Genomic DNA, 18756 nt, shown 5'->3' on the forward strand with positions numbered 1-18756 from the left:
TGGATACTCCGTGATAGATTCATAAAGGGAAATTACAGAAACATGGGTTTTAGGCATATAGAACATCATACACTGGGTTAACTGGAGACCAACATCCCTAAATTATACCTTTCCTTTATCAAATTTTAGTTCCACCATTTAACTCATATTTAATGAGCATGGCTTATATGGGGGCACTATTTTAAGTGTCATACAGTTTTAAAAAAACGAAAAAAAAAAAAAAAATCCTGTCCCTCGACTAAAAAGATAAAAGTTTCATTTTCCAGACTTTCTTACAACTAGGGCTCCACACATAATTTACTTTTTTGCTAATTAGAGGCACTTACACAACCTTGATTTCAAAACTAATTTAAGTGGGGAAAAGGTAGGAACTGCATATTAATTATCAAATTTTTTTTTTTTTTTAAGTACTGGAGATTCCATTGAGCTATATCTCCAACCCTTTCTCTTTTTTTGAGACAGGGTCTCACTAAGTTGCTAAAGGGCTGGTTTCAAACTTGTGATCCTCTTGCCTCAGCCCCCTGAGTAGATGGGATCACAGGTATGCTCCACCATACCCAGCAATTACCTGTTTTGTGTGTGTGTGTGTATGTTGTGCTGGAGATTGAGGTACAGATCATAACTGTGGTGATGTGTCTCTGAAATTAGAAAGTGGTGAATGGTTTCTGGGTCCTACCTTCTAGATTGTGGCAGAAGTAGTAGTTTCTCTGGCAGGCCAGTATACCTAAAAGTCATTTCTGGAGGCCACACCTAGTACCTGCCCATTGAAGGTCTCTCTGGTGGTCTTCCAAGCCCTGGATTCATTACATTTCAGTTATCTACTGCTGTGTTATCAATACCCTTAAATCTTAGTTTCACTGGGCAATTCTGTTGATCTCACTTAGCTTCACATGTGTTGTGTATTCGGCAGTTAATTGTGCTAGGCTAGAAGGTCCTAAATTATTTCATTCCAGGCCTCGAATATTGGAAGCCTCTGTCATCATTTCAGTCATCTAGACTGAACTTCTTAATATGATGGTTGTCTTCTAAGAGGATGAAATGGGAGCCATGTCTGCAAGTCACACAGCCTCCCTTCTGCCTCACTACTGGTCAAAATTAATCAGAAGGCTGGCCCAAATTCAAGGGAAGAAAAAATAGACTCTTGGTCTTTATGTGAGTGTAGGAAAGTCACATTGCAAAATATTTTGTGGGATGGAAGGATTGTTGTAGCACCAATATGCTACAACTATATTAAATCCCTTACCCCTATGGGACAAGGGACCCCTGCTGATGGGAAAAGGAGAGAGGATATTCATCTAAAAATAGTGTCTACTCTCCGAGAGAAGTATTCTCTTTAAATACCCAGTTAGATGCCCAATGGTAATATTTAATGAAGCAAAACCAAGAGCAAAATCAACACTTCTTTGTCCCTTAGTTATAGGTAGCTAGGTAGCATTTGCTCTTTCCATACCTCGGGCCGTGGACAGTTATCCTCCCCTCGATATTTCAGGGTGGAGGATTAGAAGATTAAATGAAAAGCACAGGCTTAGCAGCCTGCTGAAGATTTTACTTTCCTTTGTGTTGAAATTCATGCTGTCTAGGTCTCTGTAAAGGGAAAATGCCCATCACTATTTATATCATCAATGACACAAGACTGAATTCTCATTGACAGTGAACCTGCATCCCTGCGTGCGCACGTTCTCTCTGTCTCTGTCTCTCTGTCTCACTGTCTCTCTCTCTCTCTCTCTGTCTCTCTCTCTCTCTGTCTCTCTCTCTCTCTCAGTGCTGGAGATTGAACCCAGGACCTTGTGCATGCTACGCAAGTGCTTTACCACTGAACGATATCCCCAGACCTATCTGTATTTTTCAAATATATAAATGGGAAGATATTTTCTCTCTTTCCTAGTCTGGGACTGTGAATCAAGTGTAGTCGGTGGCTAAATTATACAAATGCCTTCTCCCCCTTTGCAGTTCAGTGGTTGCAAGGCAGCCTGAAACTGCAGAAGCCATGTGCTATGATAATGATTGCACTGATTAAGTGCCAATTACTCCTGAGACTTTTCAAAGGCTTCTGCTGCAGAGTTGAAACTGGGCTTTCTGACTGATGTTAGATAGAACTCTGTCATCCCAGGCTATGGCTGGTTTAGGATCTCTAGCAATTACTTGTGTCATGTACTTTAATCAACAGCGTGCTTACTATTATAACAAGTCTCCACACCCATTAGGAAGCATTACTCAGACTCTGTATCCCTTTGCCCCCATTCTGCTCACATGAACCTGAGCTTCTGACCTGTGGGTGACTAAGTTGCTCTTGTGAATCATCCTCAGTGGAATGGGGGAAGCCTTCCAATCAGAGCCAGCTCTTCACCACACCAAATGGCTGTCTGGAGAATGGTGGAGCCCACGGGCCCAGCCAGAGGTCAGGTTTTCTGTTTTCTTGTTCTGTTGGATTTCAATCTCCTGTTTAATGACTGCTTCCCTTTACAAATATTTAGGAGGGGCCTATACTTAACATGTTGTCCCCACTGAAAATTCTTTCCACCAAAGTTTTGTGTCTACACATCATTCGATGGTTCTGCCAGCACCTTTGAAACAGTTGGGAGACTGTAATTGATCATTGGTAGGCAGAAAGTTGAGCTAAAAGGTGACTAAGTCTGACTTACGGTGTGACCTTGGGCATTTATTTCAAAACAAGATAGTTGAGCAATATGTTTTCTTAGAAACCTTCCAACTCTAGATTTGATGGATTCATTTTATTTTTGCAGAAAGCTTCTTATTCATTTGCCAGAGGTAATTATATTCATTTGCTCGGGCTGCTGCAACAAAGGAATCTGCGGGCTTAAGTAACAGAAATTTATTCTCTTGGAGTTCTGGATGCTAGAAATCTGAAATCAAGGTGTCAGTAGGCCGGTTCTTTTTAAGGGTTTTGAGGGAAAATTCTGTTCCAGGTGTCTCCTTGGCTTGTAGATGGCTTTTTCATTTTTATGTGATATACTTCTTTTGTACTTATCTATTTCCAAATTTTCCCTCTTTGTAAGGATATAAGTAATTAGATTAGGGTCTACTCTAATGGCCTCATTTTTTTTAATTTAATTTTTTTTTTACAGACTGCATTTTGATTCATTGTACAAAAATGGGGTATATCATTTCATTTCTATGGTTGTACACGATGTAGATTCATACCATTTGTGTAATCATACATATACATAGGGTAATGATGTCTGTCTCATTCCACCATTTTTCATACCCCCTCCCTCTCATTTCCTTCTACATAATCTAAAGTTCTAATGGCCTCATTTTAACCTGATCACCTCTGTAAAGACCCTATCTCTAATGAGGTCCCATTCTGAAGTATTAGCATTAGGAGTTTAACCTATGAATATGAATAGGGGCATAAGTCAACCCATTACAAAAATTAAGTATCAAATCTGTATAAGGCATAATGAACAATGATTTGATTGATTTTAAGGCTAGTGATTGACAAGGACATGTGTTAGTAAGTTAGTATAGACAGTTGCGTTTTTATTTCATAACCTAGTGGTTTAAACCTACACCTATACCAGTCCTTATCTCCACAAATGGATTTTGTGTAACAGTCAGCTCTGAATCCCTTTGTGCCTGAAGTTCTTAGTTTTTCTGTGAATTACAATGTTTTTTCATCTGTTTTTATAATTGAATGTGAAACTTTTTGAAAGAGTCCTATGACTACTTAACCAATTGTTGCTCAAAGGAGTTCCTGAAATATTAAGTAGATAGACCATTGTGTAATTAAATAGCCCTGTCAAAGTTTGACTGAGTTTGACCATCACAGGATATAATTATGAGTGAAACACGCTTTTCTGTGGTGAAATGGGACTCCTGATTATATAATGCTATTCCTATATTAAGAAGAGAGAAAAGGAATGCATTAGATTCTGCTGACTCTCAGGTACGCATTTGGCTTTAACGAAAATAAATGAGAGTTCGATAATGTGAACGAGGACAGATTAGAGGGAGAACAGGTATTGTCAATAAAGAAACTGACAGAAGTTCAAAATTATCAGCAAAAGCACATCCTTTTGTTTTAACACTGATGTTTTCTAGAACTTCTCTAGCTTGGAAATCCACTAGGTGGAGCAAAGGATCAGGAATTGCTGACCAAGAATGCCTATAAGCAAATATAGGCCTATACTGCAGTTATGCTTTTTCTCCATAAAACCCAGACAAAGACTGGGGCAAACTGAGTTTCTGAAACTGCTTGAGATCAACTGTTTCCTGCTCATTAAAATGGACAGTAGCCCAAGGAATAAAGAAACCCAGATTTGCTGAGCTGGACTCAAGTCTTAAATACACAGGAGGCACACCCATCTTGGACTATTTCCCCCTGCCTTGGCTCTCATTACATATTTCCTTTCTGCTTTCATTGGTGGCAGATGGAATTTCAGGCAGATCTCTTACCCAAGCTCCTATAGTTAAAAGATCCTATGCTTAGATTCTACCTCTTGGTTTTCCTGCTTTTTTCTGCCTGCTCTAGCCATTCCAAAGTTCTGGTATTAACTTGGCTTCTACTTAAATATATTCTCTTTGATTCTAGGCCTTTGGATCCTAATACTTCCTTCCTCGGATTGCAATCTTGTCTTGCTTTCTGCACTTATGGGTTAGCTAGCTGAACAGGGGCCAATTCTTATTTGAGGATTCCCCCTCCCCGCTCTACTGGAAATGAAATCCAGGGCCTTGTGAATGTTAGGCAAGCACCCTACCACTGACCTACATCCCCAACCCTAGGAATCTTAGGTGTAAATGGAAACTGTCCTTATTTTTTTGTTAGTTTTTCATCTCTTGTGCAAAGTGTCCTCTGTTTTTGCATTCAAATTGCAGGTATTAAGTCACATGTCTCAGTCCAAATCTGCTACCAATGCAAAACAGTTTGTTTACTACAACTGTCATTCTGTAAGACATAAGTCTATTATGTTATGAGATGACCACACCCCCCCCCAACTCCTGTTAATTCAGGAATATTCAGAGGTAAAATAATTAGATTATGGAAACTATAACCTAATCAGATAGTTTGCATGGACTGACTGGGTGGTAACTATAGGCAGGTGGGACTTGACTGGAGGAAGTGGATCTCTGGGGACATACCCTGGCAGGGTGCATCTTCCCGTGACCCCCCATCCATCCCTGTTTCTCTCGCTTCCTGACCCCACCATGAGCTAAGTAGCTTTCCTTCACTGGGCCCTGCCCCCATGATGTGCTGCCTTATCTTGGGCCCCGAGCCATGGAGTTGGCCACCTATGAACTGAGACCTCTGAAATCACGAGCCCCATGTAGGCTTTCCCTCCTCTAAGTTGTTCTTGTCAGGTATTTTGGTCACAGCAAAGCCATAGTGGACACCTCTGTGGTAACCAACGTTGACTGACAATTAGCAGAGTCTCTGCTGGACTTGGTGCCGTGTAAGACTCTACAACCTTGCACCACCCTTGGAGCAGGGAGCCCCCAAAATGACCAAGATCACATTTTCTGCCAATTGAACTATATGGGGACTCAGTGAGATTAAAGTTTGGTTTAAGTTTTATACTGGCTACACTATAATTAAGAGTTCATTAAAGAAGTTTGAGATTATATGGGGGCAAGTGGAGTGTGGTGACCATGAGTTTGGTGTCTGGAACCAGGGTACTTGGTTTCAAATCTCAGCTCTGCCATTGACTGGCTGTGAATCGTTGGGCAAGTTACTCGATCTCTCTGTACCATGATTTTCGCCCTCTGTGAAATCATTTTATGGAAATCATTTTTCAATAGTATCCCATTTTGTGGATAGACTCTCCAGCTTTTTAACTTACTTAACCAGTTTCTTTCATAGACATCTGTATTTCTGTTTTTTTCTCTTACAAATACTACACAAAGAAAATCTTTACACCTATATCTTTGAGCACATGTCTGGGATAAATTCCTAGAAGTTTAGAAGCATGGAATTTCCAGAAAGTTAGAAGCATGGAATTCCTAGGAGTATGGAATTCCTAGAAGTATGGAATCTAAGCCTTTGTGCACCTTAAAATCTGACAGACATTTCCCCACGACACCACATTCAGCAAATGACACTCCTGCCACTTTTTTTTTTGTAAAAATACCAACAGAGGAAATTATTTTCGATTTTTGACAATCTGCTAATTATCTTTTTGTTATTTTTTTGCATTTATCTTAACAATGGCATTCAGCATTTTTTATATTTAAAAAATCCTATTTCTGTTTCCTTTTGGAGAAACAGTCTACTATAAAATGGACTGTTCGGAAGTGAAAATAATAAATCCACCAGTTAAAAGAAGATCCTTTTAGTCTCATCATCAGGAAACAATATTTCTGCCATCACAAGGTGCCTGGCAGTTCCATTATGTGGTGCACTGTGAATTCTTTGTGGTTGTCCCTCAATTCCACTGCACCAGGGAACTAAAAAGGTCACTGTTCTCTTTAGTGTATTTGGTAGTGGAAAGTACCCAGAGAGCAAAAAAAAGTGCTGAGATGCTTCCATGGGCACTTTAGTAGAATTCTCTTTTTGCTCAGAGAATTTGGAGAATATAAGAGGAAAAGAACTTGAATAAATGTTGTGGCTCCAAGATACCCCAGTGAAAGCATACAGAGGCAAAACAAGCAGGAGACTCAAATTTTACAAAATGAATAATTTAGGCATGATTATCTTGTGCTGTTAGACTCTATGGTTTTTCTGTGCGAGTGAAAAATAACTGAAATGACAATGCATCAGTCAGACGTCAGCCTTATCAAAAGAGCTTCAGGGAAACCAGAAGCTCTGTTCTCCAGGCTGTTATCTGGAAAGGAAGACGCTAGGAGAACAGCGCAGTTGGAGCTAACAATGAGCAGAGGGAATGGGGGGTTGATCAGAAGGAGCTGTTCTGTCTGACACACACTGTTTCTTTTCCAGGAAGGAAACATTGCTAACTAGGAAGCCAAATCCAAATTTAGGGATTTAATTAATCTTCCATTCAAAAATTATAATCAGGATAATCAGTGTATTCTTAGGACACCCTAAGCATTAGCATACCCGTGTGAGTCATCTCCCTCAAAGGTGAATTGGTATTCCAACCATAAGATAGGCAGAATCAAACATTTCATCTCATTTAGCATTGTATAAACACAGGAATCTAAGTTGAGTCAAGCAGCTTCTCCAAGGCTATACCTTGGAAAGTGGGGACCATTGTTTAGGGAACACATGTTCCTCATTGTATTGAGTATAGAGCTCTTTCCATCTGTAAAACCCGCTGTGTGCGGCCATTTCTGTCACTATAACAGAATATCTGAGACTGAGTAATTTATAAAGGAAAGTGGATTATTTAATTCATGGTTCTGAATGCAGGGAAGTCCAAGATCAGATAACTCTATTTGACAAAGGGTCTTGTGCTGTGTTATAACAGGTCAGATAGCATCACAGGGTAGGGGCACATGTGAGAGTGGCAAGCAGGCACCTACAGAAGAGAAGATGGGACAAAACCTACTCTTGTGAGAACCAATCCATTCCCATGAAAACTAATCCAGTCTCATGAGAAAGACATTCATTCCTCCTGCCTCCCAACACTGCTACATTGGCATCAAAATTTTAACATGAGTTTTGGTGAGGCCGAATCACAGCCAAACCATAGCACCAATTACATGGCTTCTACAAGGTTCTATTTAAATGTGTATTTATATGAAAACCTGTATTAGTCTACTCAAGCTGCTGTAACAAAATAGACTGGGTAACTTAAATAACAGAAATCTGTTTCTGACAGTTCAGGAGATTGGGAGATCTAAGAGCCAAGTGCTGACAGCTTTGGTTCCTGATGAGGCCTCTCTTCCTATCTTACAGACAGCTGTCTTCTTGTGTCCTCACATGATCCAGATAGAACTCTGGTGTCTTTCCCTTATCTTAAAAGGGCACACATTCCATCACGAGAACCTTACTTTCATGACTTCAGCTGAACTTACATATCTTCCTAAGGCCCCATCTCTACGCATCATCTTATGCACAGTTAGAGCTTCAACATATGTATGTGGCGGGTGGGGCACCGCACAGTCCACAGTAATAGGTATGTATTTGTTGTCTGTGTTCTTGTTAGCCACCTCCGAGAAGCAGACTCCAGGAGAGCAGGAACTTGGTCTTGTTCAGACTTAAATATTCCCACCATCGAAACCTGTGGCGTGTATCAAGCCAGAATATTCCATGAATTATATTGAATCATATTGAATATAATTCAAAAAATTTCTGTGGAAGGAATGGATTTCTTGAGTGTGTAAATGCCAAGCACTGCTTAAGCCCTTTACATTAACCATACTTTTTAATAGCCTTATAGTCCAGTATGTTCAATAACTCCCTCAATTTTTACATGAGGAAATTGAGGCACACAGGAGATAGGAGCTGTCCTGGTTTCATAAGAGGCAGAACCAAGTTTTGAAACAAGGTGAACTGTCTCTTTAGCCATTTTCTTATCCATTCCATGAAGAGTATAATTCCCCCCCAAAAAAACCTACTAGGAAGGGCCTACGCCAGTAAACATTTGCATGACTTTTAAAATACAATGTTGGCTAATGTGTTTACGTTTCCTCCGAATATTCCATAGTTTCTAGAAACATTTCTGGTGACGAGACCCCAAATTCTTCAATAAAAAACACCCATTTCAACATTTCCATTGTGCTGTCATTTCTCGGTTTTGTGCTGTGGGCACCACTGACTCTAGTCTTGTGCTTCTGGTCACCAAGGGAGGGGTTCCCTCCTACTCAGATTCTTCCCAACTCGATATTGCCATTGACTTAACTTTCTATTTTCAGGGACTTTCTAAGATTGTAAAAAGTGATGATACGTTGATAGAAAACCACCTTGGGTAGGGACAGAGGGCAGTGACAACCTTTAGAGTTGCACCAATAGTAAACATGACACAGCCAGCTTTTGAGAGGAAACGTTATCTTGCTGGCCAGTAGTATAATCTAGGAAAATGACACAAATTCCAGTTCACTATGGGCTGGCATTTTCATATTTGATTTTAAATAATTGCAACTTAATCTTGAGCTGTGGGTGTGGAAACGAAGCTGAGGACTTACAAGAGGAGGAATTGAGATTTGAATCCAGGTCTGGGTGACTTCTTTTTTAAATAGCTGTATTGAAATAATTTATGTGTCATAAAGTTCACCCCTTTAAAATGTGCAACTCAATGGTTTTTAGTATATTTACAGAGTTTTGCAACCACTTGCAAAGACTAATTTTAGAACATTTTCATCATCCCCCAAGGAAACCATACACTCATTAGCAGTAACCCCCAAGTCACCACGTCCCCAGCTCTAGACAACCACTAGTCTATTTTCTGTCTCGAGATTTGCCTATTCAGGACATTTCCTATAACGCTATCATGCGTTCTCTGGTCTCTGGTGACTGACTTCTTTGACTTCACATGATGTTTCTGAGGTTCATCCATGTTGTGGCATGGGTCCGTACTTTATTTCTTTTTACCACCTGCAAAGTCTCCTTTTAAAACACCCCCACTTCATTTGTAAATTTGATCTGAATTTGGTTTGACCTCTCCAGTGAGTCTCACCCTGACCAGAGCCTGTTCCTTGGTGAACCAGCTTCAGGACAAGGACCTACAGACAGACCCCAGGCCCCTTTCCTGGTCACTGTCAGTAGGAATCCCAGAATTCCTAGGAAGGACAAGGCTCTGCAGATGGTAGACTGGTGAGGACACTGGGATCTGCTTTGTCTGGGGCTGATGGCACAGTTCCTCACTCTTTTATTTTTCTTGTGTTAGGATTTTCAAATGAAAGGTTTTCACTCAAACGCTGCTTCTCGGAATCATTGCAATTCTTCTTACAGTCATCTCCAGGAGCTTCTGCAACCAAAAGGCTTGATTCTGCTGCCACCTGCTGTCCTTCCACCAGAGGCAAGAAGGGAAAGAGGCCTTGTATAAGGCAGGAGGTCCAGTTCTAAAAGGATCTTCTTCCTGATCAGTCTTTTCCTTGTGTCCAAATTTTTTTGGGTTTCTACCTAAAAGGTCTGATCCCTGAAGAATGTATCCTGGGAGAGTCTCACTAAACTTTCTCAATAGGAAAAGAATTCTGTAAACTTTATTTATTTTTTTCTTTTAATCAGACCTCAGATGCTAGGTTAGGCTGTGGAGTCCATTTCTTCACTTATCCCCACTCTCTATTCTTCTTTTACAGGCATTTTTTAGTGTGTATTATGCACTAGGTTCTGTGGGGACTGTGAAGATGTAACATGTGAAGGACTTGGGTCTTTGCCTTTGGATCAAACTGTGGGGGATAGTTATGCTCGCTAGCATGGGTGGCCCCTTGAGCAGTGAATCCTTAGACTTCTCCCCCAGTACCTATTTATTTAAATTTATTTTTTAACCAATTCATGAAAATATTAATGAGGTACCTACCATGTGATGTTGCAATCCCTGTGAACCTCATTGGATGTTTTTCTATGAAAAGAAAATGGTCATCCTTTTATTTCTTGTTTTCCTTTTCACCTTAAGATGGATTTGGAGATCCTTCCATGCCTCATCTCTCCTACTTTGCATAGTATTTCACTGTATTTATGGATCACGGGTAATGAAACCTTTCCACTATTAGTTAAGCATTTGAATGGTCTTTATTTTCTACTTTTATAAGCAATGCAACAGGGACTCCCTGTGCATGACTCTTGGGGGTACATTTCTAAGGATTTCACAAGGTCGCACACTTAAAAGGAAGTCAATTTACCAAGACAAAAGCATCCGTGTTTTTCAATGTAATAGATAATGCTGAATCATTCTTTTCAAGAAGCTGTCCAATTTACACCTCCACCAACAGATCCAGGCTGCCTGTTTATCCCCAGCAACACAAACACTGTATATTTTCAGGCTTTGGTTTAAGCCAATTTGATGAGAAATTTGTGTATCATTTTGATTTGATCTGTATTTTCACACCTAGTTAGTAAAATTGAGAATGTATTTTTATATTTTATTGGTTACTTATATTTTCAATGTATAACTTGCTTATCTTTTGCTTATTTTCTATAGTGTCTTCCTTTCTTTAAAAAAAAAAACTCTAAGGACTGGGGATGTGACTTAGTGGTAGAGTACCGGCCTAGCAAGCTCAAGGGCTCCGGTTCAATCCTCAGTACCATGTACACACACACACCCACGCACACACACACTCACAAAGAAGCAGAATCTCATCTATTTTTATGGTTGAATAATATCTCATTGTGTTGATATACCACATTTGCTTTATCCATCCATTTTTTTAAGCCACCACCTTCTTTATAATTGAATAGCACATCACATCATTTATAATGTCACATCATTTATGTCATATCATTTATAATGGCATATGTTTATAAAAGATGTTTAAGACTGGTTGGTAATTTAATTTTATCTTGGGTTTTCTTTTGAAATAATACAAGAATAGTTATGAGTATTTCTCATAACTAATAGTTAAGAGTATTTCTTGATACGTTGACTGTAAACTTGAAAGCTATATACTGCATCGATCCTGTGGACTACAAATATAAACCTGACTTATTTAATCCTATGTGTTCACAGTTTTCAAAAGCACCCTGATTTCTTGAAAGTTAAATACTACAAGTGATTCTTGCAAGGCTATTGTGGACATAACACATTCAGGGGCTGATTTTACGTGACTGTCTGACTCAAAGTCTGATTGAGAGTTAAAAATCAAATGGCATTACAGAAAAGATAAAGTCACCGGCAGCTTAATCAAAGTTTCAGTCAATACAGCTTCTAAAGCTCTCATCATCCTAGTTCTCCCCTTCTTTTGGTTTTCACTTACATATTCCTTTCTTTTTAGAAGAAAAAAAAATATGTAAGTTCACCAAAATTCGGAATGTCACAGTGTGTACAGCATTGAATGAGAGTAGCTTTGGCATTTGGTATTACAAAGTCGTTTTCTTCACAGATGTTTTCTTCATTCTGGGTCAAGGAGAGGTAAAATGGGAAGAATAAGATTCCCAAATGCAGAGTCTTGAGTTATGAAGTATCCAGACGAATGTGCGTGAGTGAGCACGCTGCAAAGCTGCCTTCTGCTGGGTGGGATATGCTTTCCTCTGCATGGTCCCGGAAGTCCTTACTAAGAGTGGGTCTGGAGAGTGCAATGCTTGTCCTGAAGGATTTGCTGCCATCTTCCTGTTTTCTGTCTCATTATATTCAGAGGTGACTGATGAGCTCTTTACAGTCACCTCCTACGTGAGGGCACTGGGGAGGCCTCACTGCTGGTCGCAGCTGCCAAGGTGGAACACACCACCTAGAGACAGGCAAACCTCCATAATGTGCCCAACGACAACCTCATCCATCCATTTTTGTTCGTTTCTTGGTTTCCTTGTTTTATGGATTGAATCCAGGGCCTTGCACATGCTAGGCAAGTGCTCGACACCACTGAGCCACTGAGTCGCATCCCATCTCTGCTTTATCCATTCACTTGAAGATGGTGGGTTGTATTTTTCTAATTGACTACTAGGTGCTCTTTGTATATTCTGGATTGTAATTCACTGTCATGTTTGTTGCAAAATAGATACTCTGTATACAGTTTCTTTTTCTCTGAACAAACATAGACTGGAGGTTTTATTATTCCTATAGTAGAACTGTCCTTTCTGAGCCTAAATGTCCTCTGGGTGTGGGGCATATGATCACCTCTTCCCAGCATCTATTTGCAAGATCTAACGGGCAGGGGTCTTTGTGTGTGTGCACAAATGCACACATGTGCATGTCTAAGAATGGAGGAGCGAAAGTGGGAAGACAACAGGGATAGGAAAACGAAATGTGGTACCTATTCTTCAGGCCAGTTGATGGAGGGAGCCAAGGTGATTTCAGGGGCAGGCACGGCTGTTTCAGGGACCAAGTGACAAAGCATAATATAAAGTGAGAGGAGTGCCATTCTTTCTGCGTCACCCAGAGCAGAGCAGAAGCACTCAGTGGCCTACTGGGCAGTAACTGTGAAGAGTCAGGGAGGCACCTCCTCCTGGCAGACCTGGTGGCTGTGAGAGTGACCAGAGGTCCTACCCAGACAGTTTGTCAAGAGAACATGAGCACATGTAAAATCACCTATAGGTGCCCAGAAATAATGGAGGAAGTCTAAGGTTATGCAGCTGGGGGCCAAGTGGCCAGCACATTCTAGTATAACATTACCACAGTCTCGCTGCTCCCCTGGGCAGGGGCCACCCAGAACATTTGATTTACATAGACGTGAAGATGCTGAAGCCCAGAGAGTGTAGGTAATTTGCCCAAAGTCATCCAGCATTTAAATGGTAAAAGAGCCAAGGTTGCCTTGTAATCTTTCAAACATGGCTCTCAAATGGGATTCTCTCAAGCAAAACCTCAAGAGGCAACTTCTTCTTCCTCTTCTTATCCTTCTTCTTCCACTTCCACTTCCCCTTCCTCCTCCTCCTCTTCCCCTTCCTCCTTCTCTTCTCATTCTCCTTCTTTTCCTCCTTCTTCTACGTAGCAGGACCTGAAAAGGAGATAGCACGGACAGATTCTGTGTTGGAATCAACTTTCCATTGCAGGACAAGGGAAGTTGCAGGCAGCACATTAAGAAAAAGTGTTGCAAGTCCAGATTTTTCACTGGCTGTTTTGCCCGCCCAGCACACTCTGTCAATTGGGTCAGTTAGGCTGGGACTGTCACATCTGCAGGCCACAGGGGAATGGAGCCCAGTTGAACTTTCCACCAGGTTCATTGAGGTCCAGATGTTATAAAGACCCAGTATTGTGTCTGCAGGCTCTACTCAGAAATTTTGTATCATTCATTCAGGCTATTAGTCAACAAATAACTACTTAGTTCTAATCTGGGTTCCTAGACACTGTCCTAAGATTGAGAAGGGTAGATAAAATCTACTGCTTCTGCCTCAAGTGTTTCACGGTCCAGTGAAGGAAGCAACAGGTAAATAGATATTTACAGCACAGCATAGTAAGTTGTCTTAGTTCATTTTCTGTTTCTGTAACAAAATACTTGAGACCAAGTAATTTATAAAGAATAGAAATTTATTTGGCTTACAGTTCTGGAAGCTGAGAGGTCCAAGAGCATTGCATTGGCATCTTCTTGGCATCTGGTGAGGGACTTTCTGCTGTACTATGCCATAGCAGAGGGCATTGCCTGGTGAGACAGAGCAAGCGTGCTAGCTCTGATGGCCTCTTCCTCGACTTTATAAGAAGAGGCCCCCATGATCTCATCTGATCCTAATTACCACCCAAAGGTCTCACTTCCAAATATCATTGACTTAGGAATTTGGGGGACTGAGTATCCAACACATGAACTTTTTTTAAAATTTATTTTTATTGTAAATAAATGGGGTACATCTTGTTTCTGTTTGTACATGAGTAGAGGCATACCATTTGTATAATCATACATTTACATAGGGTAATAGTTTTTTGTCATTCTGTTATTTTTTTCCTTCCACCCGCACCTCCCACCCCTCTTTTCCCTCTATACAGTCCCTCCTTCCTCCATTCTTGCCCCCTCTCACCCCCATTATGCAACACATGAACTTTTGGGGTACACACTCAAAGCATAGTATATGTGTTTTGAAGAGGAAATCACAGTACTATGGGGTCCTAGAGGAAGATCAAGGAATGCAAACTGGGGAGAGGTTCTTATGAACATTTCTCGTGAATCTGTATCCTTAACTATAACCTGAAGGACAAGTACGAATTCGTCACCAGAAAGAGGCGTGGAGCAGTGGCAGTGTGAAGTGATGAAACTCAGAATGAGGGTGGACAAGGGCTCCGTGATGGTTGGAGCTGCAGAAGGAGAAGGCTGAGAGTGGGTGAATATCAGGTCATACAGGGCCTTCTGTGTCATCTTCCAGAGCCTGGGACCAGGCTCACATTGGGATAGCTTATCTTGGGAAGTTCCCATGGAACTGAAGAGAGAAACTGGGAAGATGAAAGAGGAAGGAAGAGCAGTTACTTCCAAGGACACCCTAGCAAGTTAGTCACAAATGTAAGCCACTGGGCCCTGATCCTACTGGAAGCAGAATTGTCTGCATGCAAGATCACAGAAGTATTTATCTATCAGCTGCTGCCCAGCATTGGTCAAGAGTTGTTCTTTGGAGTGACAATTTCTAAATGCTTCAAGGTCATACATGCACAATGCCTGAGCTAGTTCCTTCCTGCAAGTGTCCCACAGGTAGAGAAGCCCTGGGACATAAAGTGAGGGGTGTGCAGCTGAGGAGAGCAAATGTGGGGTTACATTTGCTGCAGCTGGAGTGCAAGCTAAGCCAAGGGATGGGAGAGCATGTGGTTGGTGTCTGATATATTGCACTAGGGAACTTGGAGTGTTTTTGTTTTTGTGTTTCTTCTGAAGGTAATAAAAATCCAACAATGTCAGGAAATTTGCTTTTCAAGTCAACCCGGGTAGTACTAGGGAGAACAAATCTTAAAAGATCAGGATGCAAGCTGAGGTATACAGGTGAACTTCACAGGGTTGTATATTATATGTGAAATGTTGTGCTATGTGCCCATGTGATTCTTCTGTGGAGAGAGTTTAGAGTTTTCATCAGATTCTCGGAGGGTGACCATTAAGGCAGCTAATGCTGCCACTCGGGTGAGTGATGCTAAGAACATGACCATGGCTGTAGGTGGTGTGACTAGCAATACCTGGCTTCTCTCCAGGCACATCAGACTGAGGGTGAGAGAACAATTATTTGGGATTTTCCTCCTCCCACAAATAAATTTACTAGGAGGAGAGGAGGCAGGGTGTCTGTTTTTCCTTTTTTGCAGTGTGGAAATACAAAACCTAAGCCTCCATATATGCTAGGCAAGTGCTATGCTACTGAGCTACACTCCTACTGAGCTACACTCCCAGTCCAAGGCAGGTTTTTTTGGGGGGAAGGGATAGAACCCAGGGGTATTCTACCAGAGTTATGTCCCCAACACACACACACACACACACACACACACACACACACACACACACACAGACATTTTTGAGACAGGCTAAGTTGCCCAGGATGGCCTTGAACTTGCAATCCCCCTGTCTCAGACTTCCAAATTACTGAAATTACAGATGTGAGCCACTGCACCTGTCAAAGTGGGTATTTTGTAGCTGAGGACTTTAATCCTGTTTCCACATGGCTCCCGACTCTGAGGGTGCTGTTTTGGTGTTCTGTCTGCTCCTAACCTCGCAGGATATCTGATGTCATCATTGTCTCCATGACTGTCTCTTCTGTCAGCCTCAACAGACAATGCTCCACTATGAAATATTTCCTCCTTGACTTTTCTAAGCACATTGCAGCACCATTATTATATCTTTATTATTTTATTCAAACAACAAATATTAAGGCAGTGCTAGCTGTGTACGTGATGGCACTTGTGTTGGGTACCCAAAGTATAACCTTGAACTATGGTTCCTGTCCCGTGGAGTTTAGAGATCTGCAAAGGACATGACCATGGAGCCAGGAAATGACAAGGCACAGTGTAAATACTGTGATGGAGAAGTACAGGGTCTTTCAGAGTACAGAGGAATGGCATCTAACTCAGATTTAGGAAGTCAAAGAAGGCTCTTGGAAGATGTAGGATCTAATCTGAACCCCGAATGTGAAATCAGAGGGAGACAGATGAAGGGGGAGAGAAGATCCATTCATCCATTGATGAGCACATCCAATGATGATTGCATAACTTGGCTATTGTGAACTGTAGCACCTTCAATTTTAATGTGCTCTATATTGTCCCAAGATCTTTCACCGAGTTCATTGACCATCAACATCTAAAAACTATCATATGGTTTAGATATGAGATGTCCCCCAAAAGCTCATGTGTGAGGCAATGCAAGAAAGTTTAGAGGTGATATGATTGGGTTATAAAAGACTTAATCTAATAATGCATTAGTCTCCTGATAGGGATTACCTGGGTGGTACCTGAAGCAGGTAGGATGTGCTGGAGGAAGTGGGTCATTAGGGGGTGTGCCTTTGGGCTATATATTTCGTCCCTGTGAGTGGAGTGGTTTCTCTCTCTCTCTGCTCCCTGGCATCATGTTTTCTAGTTGCTTTCCTCCACCACACCCTCTGCCATGATGTTCTGCCTGCTCTCTAGCCCAGAGCAATAGAGTCAGACATCTATGAACTGAGACCTATGAAACCATGAGCCCCAATATAAACTTTTCCTCCTCTAATTGTTTTTGTCATGGTTTTTGGTTGCTGCAATGAAAAAGCTGACTAAAACAGAAATTGGTAATAAGTGGAGGATGACACATAATGGGGGGGAGGGAAGGGTTAGTGTTAGGGTTAGAGTTAGGGTTAGGGAAGGGGGCAAGTATGGAGGAAGGAAGTACTGTATAGGGGGTAAAGAGGGGTGGGAGGGGTGGGGGGGAAGGGAAAAAATAACAGAATGAATCAAACAACATTACTCTATGTAAATTTATGATTACACAAATGGTATGCCTTTGCGCCATGTACAAACAGAGAAACAACATGTATCCCGTTTGTTTACAATAAAAAAAAAAAAACAAAAAAACAGAAATTGGTACCAGGAGTGGGGCCATTTCTGTAACTAACCTGACCATGTGGTTCAGAAGATTTTGGAGTTTTTTGGAATTTGTGGGAGAAATTTTTAAAAGTTTAGAGATGCAAGCTAGAAAATATTTAGATTTTTGTAAGTGGATCATAATGGGCAATTCTGGTGGGAGTTCAGAAGTCTAGAGTGCTGATTGGATTATAGACAGTAAAGATTGGGCTCATGAGGTTTCAGAGGAAAAGGAGGATTCTACTGGAAATTGGACTAGAGGCTGTTCATGTTATGTTCTGGCAAAGAAATTGTCTACGTTTTTGCCTATGTCCTGAGACTTTCTGTGAATTTAAAGGTGTGGGCTTCTTAATCTGGTGGACCATATTTCTAGGCAGCAGGAAGTGGCATGAATACTACTGGCAACTTTTAGCCAAGTTTATTGCGATAATTGGGAGCAGAAAGCAAAGCACAGCGATTTGGAAATTTACAGTTTGGCCAGAAAACTGAGTAAAACTGAGGCTAAGGAATGTGTGGTAGTTAAAGAGAACACAGTCACTAGAGAGGCATAATAAGAAAGATGGCTTAAGGACATCTCAGGAATTGGCAAGACCACATCCATCTCAGGCTCAAGGATGTAAAAATTAAAGTTCCCTTGAGCAGAGACCATGGGGCACCGTGCATGCACAAGGCAGCCCAGGAAGTTGTTTTACCATGCTCAATCACCCAGGCACTCAGAGGCCACTGCAGTCACCGTCCTTGGAGCTTGGCTCTTTCTGCAGTTGGTGGCAGATTTTGATGGAAATAATGTGGTTCCAATTCTGCAGGATGGCAGGATGCTGGAGTTAGAATCAGAGTCCTACAGGTAGCCCCTGATAGGGCAGTGCATGGAGATGTGAGGAGGAAGCTAAAGCCACAAAGACCCCCAAGATTAAGAATTGTCAGTACCATGAAACATCTGCCAAGGAAAATTGCAAGAACTGAGCACAGACAAGCCAACAGAGAGGCCATGTGGGCTGCATCCAGCAAAGCCATAGGGACAGAGGTACGTGAGCCCTTTGGAGAGAATATTAAGATATCATGGGCCCCAGATGCTGGATGTGGAACTATAGCACTTGTTTGCCCAGCTGCATTTCAGTCCTGCTTTGGTCCTATCCCTTCTTTCTATACCCCTATTTTTTTCTTTTGAAACGGAAATGTTTACTCTGTACCTTTATGTATTGGATATATGTAGCTTAATTTTGATTTTTAAAGGGACTCATGTTTAGATTTTGCCTTGAGTCTCAGAGGAGACTTTGGATTTACACTTTTGTGAAATCTTGGAACT

The 18756-nt window shown here is 41.3% G+C and overlaps 1 pseudogene across 1 annotated transcript; it reads right to left on the reverse strand.

Moving 5' to 3' along the window:
* Positions 1–4058: 4058 nt before the first annotated feature.
* Positions 4059–12118, reverse strand: LOC306641972 (annotated as a pseudogene). Its single transcript has 2 exons — positions 11877–12118; positions 4059–4085 (listed from the first exon to the last, which is right to left on the reverse strand). The product of its transcript is annotated as an uncharacterized misc_RNA (transcript).
* Positions 12119–18756: the final 6638 nt, after the last annotated feature.

This window comes from Sciurus vulgaris, assembly GCF_902686455.1.
Source record: "Sciurus vulgaris genome assembly, chromosome: 12".
In the NCBI taxonomy this organism is placed as follows: Eukaryota; Metazoa; Chordata; class Mammalia; order Rodentia; family Sciuridae; genus Sciurus; species Sciurus vulgaris.